The sequence below is a fragment of the Neovison vison genome, chromosome 8, assembly GCF_020171115.1.
Source record: "Neovison vison isolate M4711 chromosome 8, ASM_NN_V1, whole genome shotgun sequence".
In the NCBI taxonomy this organism is placed as follows: Eukaryota; Metazoa; Chordata; class Mammalia; order Carnivora; family Mustelidae; genus Neogale; species Neogale vison.
This window is the reverse complement of record NC_058098.1, coordinates 96,520,617-96,531,147: the sequence shown is the minus strand read 5'-3', so window position 1 is coordinate 96,531,147 and position 10,531 is coordinate 96,520,617. Positions and strand designations below refer to the sequence as shown.

At 36.1% G+C, this 10,531-nt stretch overlaps 1 pseudogene; it reads right to left on the bottom strand.

The window, feature by feature from the left end:
• Positions 1-5,217: 5,217 nt before the first annotated feature.
• Positions 5,218-10,531, bottom strand: part of LOC122915450 — an 88,323-nt pseudogene continuing 83,009 nt past the window's right edge.

Genomic DNA, 10,531 nt, shown 5'->3' with positions numbered 1-10,531 from the left:
ACAATTGTATACAATATTGTATACAATTGGTATGATCTGTAATAAAAATGTTTTAAAAAAGAAAAAAAGTTAAAGTTGTTCTACTGCAAGAAACTTTTCATACCTTATCAGAGTTATAGTCTGCTTAACCAAAAAATACCCAATTTTAATGCAGTTCAACAAATATTCAATATGTAAATTTTGGCAGCCACCAAAAGTTGCTTGCAATGTAAACACGGAGACACAAATAGCTTTGAGCTCAGAATTGTGTTTAACCGAGAAACAACAATTTATACACACAGTGCTTGGAACAAGGCATGTGTTTATTACCACATATTTAAGTCAAGCCTGTGGTAAGGCCAGTCCACTCCTAGGTCCTTCTCATACCAAGGCTAATCCAGAAAGAGAGAAGAGATGTCCTCGCCCACAGAATGTCGGAGCGTGAGAGGGGTATAACCTGCTTTGGAGATGGGTCTCTGGGCAGCCTATTTCCTGGGAGGTCACTGTTCCCTCATAGTGTAGTTTAACCTCCACACAGAACATCCCCTCAGTATCCATATAAGCCACAGGCACGTGGCTACAAAGACCCCGAAATACTTGGGCATAGATGATACTTAATAAGATAGAAACACAAGGAGTTTTGAGCAATAGGTGCTTCGTTTGAGTCCAAAGGGTAAATAAAATGTTTAGGTACTTGGATCCCTTTGGGTTAACCGTGGAAGCCCCTTCAGTGAATTTTCCAGCTTGACATTTGACCAGTGGCTTCTACAAGAAACACTGTGAACCTCTTTCAAGCCTTCACATATGCAATAGCTCCTCCCTCAATACTCTTTCACTTAGCTGCAGCCCTCAGCATTAGCTAATGAATGTTTTGCCTGTCATTTTAAACACAAAGTCATTCATATTAAAGTAAATAAAACAAGCACAAAGTCACTTCCGCTGTTTCCATATTTAGCTTTGTGTTTCTGGATGTTACTGCCTCTGCATAAGGTTTGTTGGCACAATTCCTTCTAAACTGGAAGTTGGTGGCTTCCTAATTCATTCAACCAGTACTGATTGGGCAGCTCCTTTATGTCAAGGTCTGTTCTATATCCCTGTGTACCCAACAAGAGAGTTTCTTTCCTCCATGGCGTTTACATCAAGAGAAATAGATGATATATAAGTAAATAATTAAGATAATTGCAGACTTGCATAAGTGCCTTGCAGGGGAAAAGCAGAATAATATGACAGAGGAAAATTTTGTGTGTATGTTGTGGGAGGTGCCCACCTCAACAAAGAAATGCCCTCTCTAAAAGATGATGTTTTTAACTGAGACCTGAAGTGTGAGAAGATATCAGCCATGAGAAATCAGAGGAGGCACACACAAAGTAGAGGAAACACCATGTCTCAAAGTCCTAAGACCGTAAAGATCTGGGTTATTTAAGAATCAGAAAGGAGCTCTGTGTGGATGAAACTTCACAAGACTAGGGAACAGACAAAATAAGGCCGATCATGTGAGCCTTCTAAGCTAGCTTAGTGAGTCCATATTTTATCTTTAGTACAGTGGGAAGCTGTTGAAGAGTTTTACACAGGGTTGTGAGATGATAATTAATATTAATGTAAGAGCACTTTGCAATACTGTGGAGACTATATTACAGAAGAGCTATAGGGGAAGCTTAGGTATGAAGCTGTTGAATCTCTATGGAAGAATTATAAGGGGAACTTACTTCAGAGAAGATAGAGAAACACAGACAGAATGAAGATATATTTTAGAGCTATGGTTGCTGACTTATTAGATATGAAGAACAAAGAATTTGGAGAAATCAAAGATTACTTTTTGCTTTCTGCTTATGTTGGATGGCAGTGTTGTTACTGAAATGATAAGGGTGTCACACGGTTGGAGAAGTGACATCAAAGATTATGACATCTATGGAAATTTTTAACCAATTATGTTAATGGGACAGTTATATGCATAACTGATTTGTACTCAGGTAAATCCAAGTGTAGTGATATCAAATAGTGAATCTTTAGCATGTAAATAATTTTAAAATTTCATTTCTATCATTTTAAATCTTAGAAATGAAGAGTGTCACCTAAAGAAAGAGTAGAGCTAGAGAAGGAAACATAATCCTAAACATAATTAGTACAGGGTGAGCACTCAGAAAGCAGACTGAGAATATGGCACTGGGGAGGTGGGAAGAAACCCAGCAAAGTGACGGAGAAACCAGAAGAAAATGTGTTTTGGGTCCAGAAAGTCGAATGTCATTTCACTTATACTGGATCAACGATAGCCCTACTTAGCCCCCTTTAATTCATAGTCCACACAGAATAAAATGGATTTTTATCTCTATCACTCTTATTCTTATTCCATTCAATGGATTTCCATTGATCTAAAAATACATTCCAAGTCCCTGGGTGTCCTTCTCAACATCATGCTGATGGAATCCTCATTAAGTCTGAGCTAGCCTCACTGTCTTTCTTTGCACCAAAAGATGTTATCTTCCATGGTTTTTCCCTGTACTTGAAATTCCACTCCTACAGCTTTTTATATTTGGTTATATTCCAATCATCTATCAATAAATACTGGCTGAAAAACTGGAATGATTAACTTGAAAAAACCCAGCTGTGAAATACAGGTTTTTTTTGAAAGAGTAAACATGTCCAGTGAGTTTGCATCTCATTGCCTTCTGCCGTTGCATAATTCTGAACCTGTAACTCTAGAGGAAGGAAAGACCAGTGTTCTAGAGAGTTGCTGAGTCTGGCAATGTATGCAGGTGAGCACCCGACCTAGGTGCTCCTCTCCAACACACTAGCACGTCTGTGCTTAGCTTATCAATCTCATTTTCCCTCCTGCATGAGGCTAAACTTGAATACTCTTATCAATGCTGAATCCCATCTTACCATTACCATCCCAAAAAGTACCAGTGTCACATCCAAATCTTCTCCCTACCCACATTCTTAGATCATGTCCTTCCTCTTTTTCCAGACTGCATCCTGTGCCCTGTTTCCTTTTCTGTGATTTCTAAGGTCCCTTCCAGCTTTGACATTCTGTCTGTAATTAGAGTGCTGCACGTGATCTGTCTATAAATACAGCAGGAGTTCAGAGGTTAGAGTAATTGAAGAAAGTTTCCTAGAGGAAATGTGGAGATTGAATAGGGTCTTGGGTAATAGGAAGAATTTAAACTGTCAGAAAAGATCGTCCCAGGCTGGGGGAACTGCATGACTCAAAGCAGGGAGGTGAGAAAAAAGATGTGTGCAGAGTGACTGATGAGAGATGAACTTGACTGGTATAGTGGGTGTGGATCGGGGATTCTGAAAAATAATCCTGAATCAAAAACAAATAATAATAAATAGGAAATAAACAAGCACCTGAGGGTGACTGAAATGAAATCTGGGTTTGGAAATGGCAACAATATTCTGCCCTAGGATTTAAAAAAGAGTTTAGAAGCCAAGGGAAAGTCTGAATTGAGAAATTTAGGATGAATTCATAACTCTACTATATACTCACTTTCTGGAGGTGAAGAATCACTTTAGTGGGTTTCAATACACCTAATTATACAGCATAGATGAAATACTCTAAATGAATTGTTTTTTAGGGCCTGACCCATACCTAAAGAGAGGTCCTTAGCTGGGTAGCTATGCCACCAAAAATAGAAAGGTGACCGGATCATTCAATCTTCACTGTAGTTATGTAAAAAGTAGGACACAAGGAGGCTTATATCACAGTTCAAGTCATTATTTAGACTTGTTAATAAAGGAAGGTGGAGGGCGGGAGGGAAAGATGGAGGGAGAGAGGGAGGAAGGGAGGAAGGGAGGAGAGAGGGTAAGAGAGAGGGAGGAAAAGGAAAGGAGAGGAGAGGAAAGGAATTTTAGTCATGCCCTAGCCTAAATTGTTGGCCTTTTACATCACAAAAATTAGACACTCTCCTCACGGCAAAACAGATAACAGTTAACAGCTGACAGAAAAACACAAATCCTTATTTTCCAAAACTTGAAATTTATGGCTAATTATTTAAAATAAAATACTTTTTTTATGTAGATACTATCTGCACAAGGTTTAAGAATGCATATACAGTTCCAGGTGCCTAACAAACATTACACCTTTAATCAGTACAGCAAACCACAGGAATAATGATTTTTAGTAATAATAATATAACAAGAATAGTTATGATATTTTTTCTCATGAAAAAGGAAGCTGATATTCAAAGCTTAAATGATTTACCAATTTATCCCAACTTGAAAATGACAGAGCTGCAGTATGAATTTGGGGAATACCGTACTCCCTAGCCTTCATGACTGCTGTTCACACATGCACTTTCCACCCCAAAACAGGCCAAATTAAAGTATGCTCAGAAAGCCAGCTGCATCCACATCACCTGGGAAACTTGTTAAAAACCAACATGTCAGAACCTACCTCAGACCACCTTCACTGTAACATGTTCTCCAGGTGATTCTGGTGTGCATGAAAAGTTTGAAGCAATGAAAAAAATCAAACTACTTCCTGTAAGTCACATAGTGTAAATGCCTCATGAACTTTTTAAATGAATTCTTCCAAACTACCAACTTGGTGTATGAGCCTCTATTTTCTTAAAATCCAGTATCTCAAAATTAAAGCTGAAGCCATTGGCTACCATACTTGACTTTCCAAAATAAGGCTTTTAAAGACAAGCCTTCTTAAAGAACTGAACTGAAAAACTGAAGAATGGCCAGTGAGTGGAGACATAAATAAAACAAAATTTTGAAGATGGAAATGTATTGGATGATCTGAGAGGTTAATAGAATATGCATAAATCGGAAACAGGAAAGGAGTGACAAGATTAAGACTGGTCAAGAAAGGATCTCAGGAACTCAAGTCATGTACATATTTTTAAAATCAAATATGTTGGGAGCCTTGGGTGGCTCAGTGGGTTAAGCCTCTGCCTTCGGCTCAAGTCATGATCTCAGGGTCCCTGGATTGAGCCCTACATCGGGCTCTCTGCTCAGCAGGGAGCCTACTCCCCCCTCTCTTGCTCTGCCTGCCTCTCTGCCTACCTGTGATCTCTCTCTCTCTGTCAAATAAATAAATAAAACCTTAAATAATTAATTAAAAATATGTTGAGATATAATTTGTATAATGAATCTATGTAAGTGTACAGTTTGATGAGGTTTGGTTTTTTCCCCCCAAATCAATACAACCTTCACTGCATCTTTAAATTATCACAAATAAGTGTGAAAAATCACCCAGCATCTTGCTGTTTCAGTAGCTGGACAACTTAGACCTTATTCGTCAGCCTGCTGGACTTTTCCTTTTTCAGAAACACAGATTCCAGACATTTTCTGATATTCTTATTTTTTAACCATCGTGGCTTGCTGAATCAAAGCAGCTGAGTTTGATACAAATTCCAATGTCATTTTCTTCAAGAATTAACTCATCTTTCTGGGCTTGAGATACTGAACAAGCAACACCTGGCCTCACCTGACCCCTATCGATGTACTTTTCACCCAGGAAATTTTGAATTTCAACAGCAGAACCATTCTCCTGAATAACAACACTGATGGGGAAACGAGCATACATAGACCTCATCTTGTAAAGAAAGCCCAGTGCAATGCCCTGATCATGTTCCATATGTGACTGCAGAGAGTGTGAGCAATAGCCGGTTCTTTTCTAGTCCATTGACCGTTTGTCAACTCGGAGCCTCTTCTTATTCTTTCCAAGGATACTGAGTTCTACAATGATGTGATTGTTGTCCCTTTATGGGGTTGCTCTGGGGCTCTTCGCAGTAACAATATGCCCATTCCCTCTGAGTCTCATTGCTGAGAACTGTCTTCACTCTTAGAGAAGATGCCACAAAGAGAGAGCTGATGAGTCTTGACCAATGCATACAATCATGTAATTCCAAACAGGATCACTATCTAGAACTTTTCTATCACTCTGCAAAGTTCCCTTGTGCCCCTTTTCAGGCAACACTCCTCACCTCTGGCCCCAAGCAACCACCAACTGGCTTAATTATTTCTCTTTTAAAATGTCATATAAATGGAATCATACAGTATATGAAATCTTGTGGGTCCATGTTGTTGCTTAGAACCAGTAGTCTGTTCTCTTTAATTGATGTAGTATTCCATTATATAGATACACCACAATTTATTCATCAATTCTTTTTTTTTAAAGATTTTATTTATTTATTTGACAGAGATTACAAGTAGGCAGAGAGCCAGGTGCAGAGAGAGAGGGGGAGGCAGGCTCCCTGCTAAAAGCCCGATATGGGGCTCGATCCCAAGACCCTGAGATCATGACCTGAGCCGAAGGCAGAGGCTTAACCCACTGAGCTACCCAGGTGCCCCCATCAATTCAGTTCTTGATGACTACATGCATTGTTTCTAGTCTGGAGTTACTATGAGTAAAGCATCTATGAACATTCCAGTGAAAGCCTTTGTTTGGACATATATTTTCATGGAATTGCTGTTACATAATACATGTAAGTTTAACTTTATTTAAAAAAAAAAAAAAAACTGTCAAACTGCTTTCCAGAATGGTTGGGCAATTTAACAATCTTACCAGCAATGAATGATAATTCCGTTTGCTACACATCCGCACCAACAGTTGGCATTGTCAGTATTTAATTATTCTACTGGGCACAGACAGATATCTCAATGTATTTTAGTTTACGCTTTTTGCATGATCAACGATGTTGAGTATTTTCATATGCTCATTGGCCATTCATATATCTCCTTTTTTGAAGTGTCCAAAACTGCTTGCCATTTTTGAAAATTCTATCTTCTAATTATTGAATGAGTTTTAAAAATTAAATCTGTATGTAACATCTTTGTCAAATAAATGTGTTCCAAATACTTTTAGTCTGCAAATAAATAAATAAAACCTTAAATAATTAATTAAAAAATATGTTGAAATATAATTTGTATAAAAATGAAATGAATCTATGTAAAGGTACAGTTTGATGAGGTTTGTTTTTTTCCCCCAAATCAATACAACCTTCACTGCATCTTTAAATTATCACAAATAAGTGTGAAAAATCACCCAGCATCTTGCTGTTTCAGTAGCTGGAAAACTTAGACCTTATTCATCAGCCTGCTGGACTTTTCCTTTTAGTCTGTGGTTTAACTTTTCATTTTCTTAATGGTCTCTTTCAAAAAGCTAGAGCTTTAATTTTGATAAATTCCAATTTACTACCTTTTTTGGTTCATGCTTTTTGCATACTACCTAAGAAATGTCTGACTATGCTGAATGGCAAAGATTTTCTCCTAAGGCTTCTTCCAAAAGTTTTATTTTTTTATTTAGTATTTATGTTCAGGCCTATGATTTATTTTAAGTTTTGTGCATCGTATTAAAAGTTGAAGTCATTTTTTTCCATATGCATAGCCGGGTTTTCAACACCATATTTTGAAATTACCCAGTGAGTTTCTTTCACATATTTCTAAAATATCTATGAACAAATTTATGTGTAGTACTACCTCTTACATTTTTCTCTTCCATTGATCTACATGTTCATCCTTTCCCAAAATCACATTGCCTTGCTTGGCCTAGATTTATAGTTACCTTTAAATCAGTTAATGTAAATGTCTGATTTTGTTCTTGTTTCACAAAACTATTTTAACTATTCTAAATTCTTTCAAACTGCGAAATGTTAGTAAGACCTTGGCAATTTTATGGAAAATGTCTGCTGGGATTTTGGTTGAATTTGCATCATATTTATCTATCTGTTTGGAAAGACTCTGTTAGCACTGTTAGCTAAACAAAAAATGACACCTTAACAAGAGTCTTCCGATTAAAAAAAGAAATCATCTGTCTCTCCATTTATTTGTATCTTCTTTATCTTAGCAAAATTTTGTGATAGTCAGTATAAATTTATTAGACATGTTTAAAGGAATTATTCCTAAATATTTCATATTCTAAGTGCTATTATAATTGTATTGTTTCTTTAAGTTTTGTTCTTTTTTTTTAAGGAGAGCATGGGGGAGGGGCAGAGGGACGGAGAGAGAGAATCTTAAGTGGGCTCCATGCCCAGCTGGAGCTCAACTGGGGGTTCCATCTCACAGTCTCAGAGCATGACCTGAGCGGAAATCAAGAGCTGGATGCTTAACCAATGGAGCTACCCAGGCACCCCTCTTTAAGCTTCATTTCTAATGCTTATTAGAAATAAACTGACTTCTGTGTGCTCTAGCCATACTAAATTCATTTAATTCTGATAATTTTTTGGACCCTTTGAATTTTCCATATATTCATGGAGTCTGCAAATAATAGACAATTCTGTTTTTCTTTCTTCCATTTGCATGCCTTTTTGTCTTTTCCTTTTTTTATCAGTACAGTGTTAATTGGTAGTGATAAGAGTATTTGACTCTACCATGCTCTTGATCCTAGGTCTAAGCTTCCAAGACTTCAAGAACTAAGTGTCCTGTTTGCTCTGTATTTCATACAGATTCCCTTGACTAGGTTGGTGCTATTTATATTTTGCTGAGAGTGTTTATCATGAAAAGATACTGAATTTTGTTAAATGCTTTATCTGCATCTATGTAGATATTCATGTGATCTTCTTTTATTCCTTTTTTTCTTTTAGTGTGTCAGGTTTTTGAAAGTTAAATTAGCCTAGTATTCCTGGGATAAATGCCTCTTGTTCGTGGTATATTATCCTTCTTTATATTATTAAATTTGCTACCATTTTGTTAAGGATTATTTTGTCTTTATTCAGCCTGTGATTTCTATACTTACAAAATAATTGTCAGGTTTTTTTTGTTGTTGTTATAAAATGAGTTGGAAAGTTTGTTCTATTGTAGTTTTCAAAGTATTTGCAGATGATTTGATTTACTGTTTTCTTAAATGCTTGATTGTGGGGGTTCCTGGGTGGGCTCAGTGGGTTAAATCCTCTGCCTTAGGCTCAGGTCATGATCTCAGGGTCCTGGGATGGAGTCCCATATCAGGCTCTCTGCTCAGCAGGGAGCCTGCTTCCCTCTCCATCTCTGCCTGCCTCTCTGCCGGCTTGTGATCTCCCTCGCTCTCTGTCAAATACATAAATAAAATCTTTAAAAAAAAAATGCTTGATTGTGGTTTTAATCTGCATTTTTGTGAAGACTAGTAATGTTAAGCATATCTCCATACTTGAGGTTGGTTCAAGTTTTTTGGGTTCTTTTTCTTAATATATTGATTTCCAGGAATTCTTTATATGATCTGCATTTGAGTTCTTTGTCATATATGCATTGCAAATATTTTTTAAGTCTGTGGCTTGCTGATTCATTTTTTTGATAAATAAAACATTTTGATGAAATACAATTTATTATTTTTTTTCCTTTGTTTGGAAAGCAAAAAAAGCATTTGTTTGAGAAATATTTGCTTACCCCAGAATGACAAACAGTGTTCTATGTTTTCATCTAGAAAATTTATGGCTCTGGCTTATACATTTAGGTCTATTATCCATCTCAAATTAACATTTGTATCTGCGAGAACAGGATTGAACTTTTTTTCTTAATCTAGTTTCTTGTGCATTATTTAGTAAAAACATTTAATTTTTTCTCATTATATTGACTTGATGCCTTAGTCAAAAATCAGTGCTTATTTCTGCATTCTCTTTTTTTGGTCATTAAACCTATTGATCTTTATTCAAACACCACATTGTTTTGATTACTATAAGAAATTTTGAAGTCAGGTAGAATAAGTCCTTAAGCTCTGTTCTTTCTCAAGATCATTTTGATTTCAAGATATTTTAAATATCCATTTTAAGATCAGTTTTCACTTACTGAAGGAAAAAAAAACACTGGGATTTTGGTTGGGATTGTTTTATCTATAACTTATTTAGAGAAAGTGTTCTTTGATTCTCTAGAATAAATTGTATTATGTTTAAAATCCACTTTAAAATTCTTTCCAGATAGTTTATAGAAATACAGCACATTTTTGTATATTGATGTTGAATCCTGTGAAATTATAATTTCTTAGTTAACTTATTGCAGTTATTTGTAGGTTGTTTGGGGTTTTCTACACAAATAATCATGGTATCCACAAATATTAACAGTTTTACTTTATTGTTTATAAGGTTCTGCCTTTTTTTCTGCTTATTGCAGTAACTAGGATACATAGAACAATATTGAATAAAATCAGTGAAATTAGACCTTGTTTTGTTCTTGATTTTTGGGGAAAAGACTTCAACATATCTCATTAGTTATGATATTAGTTCTACATTTTTTGTAGAAACTCTTCATAGAAAAAATTTCCTTCAATTTGTAGTTTAAATCATTTTTACCATGGGTGTTGAATTCTTTTAAATGCATTGTTCTGCACCTACTAAAATTATCAGTTGGGTTTTCTCCTTTACTAATTAATGTGATGAAATACACTGATTTTTGAATGATTAAATCAAATTTGCATCACTGGTGTGAACCCCACTTTGTCACAGTATATTCTCTTTTCACATACACTATTTTAATACTTTTTATGTCTACATTTATAAAAGAGACTTATCTGGTTTGTCTCCCTCTCTGATTTCTTCCCATTCAGTTCCCCCACCCCCACAGGGACCTATGGTCCTCTGTACTATTCCTTACATTCCAATGATGTACTATACCTTGGCTAATTGAATTTAACTTTAAA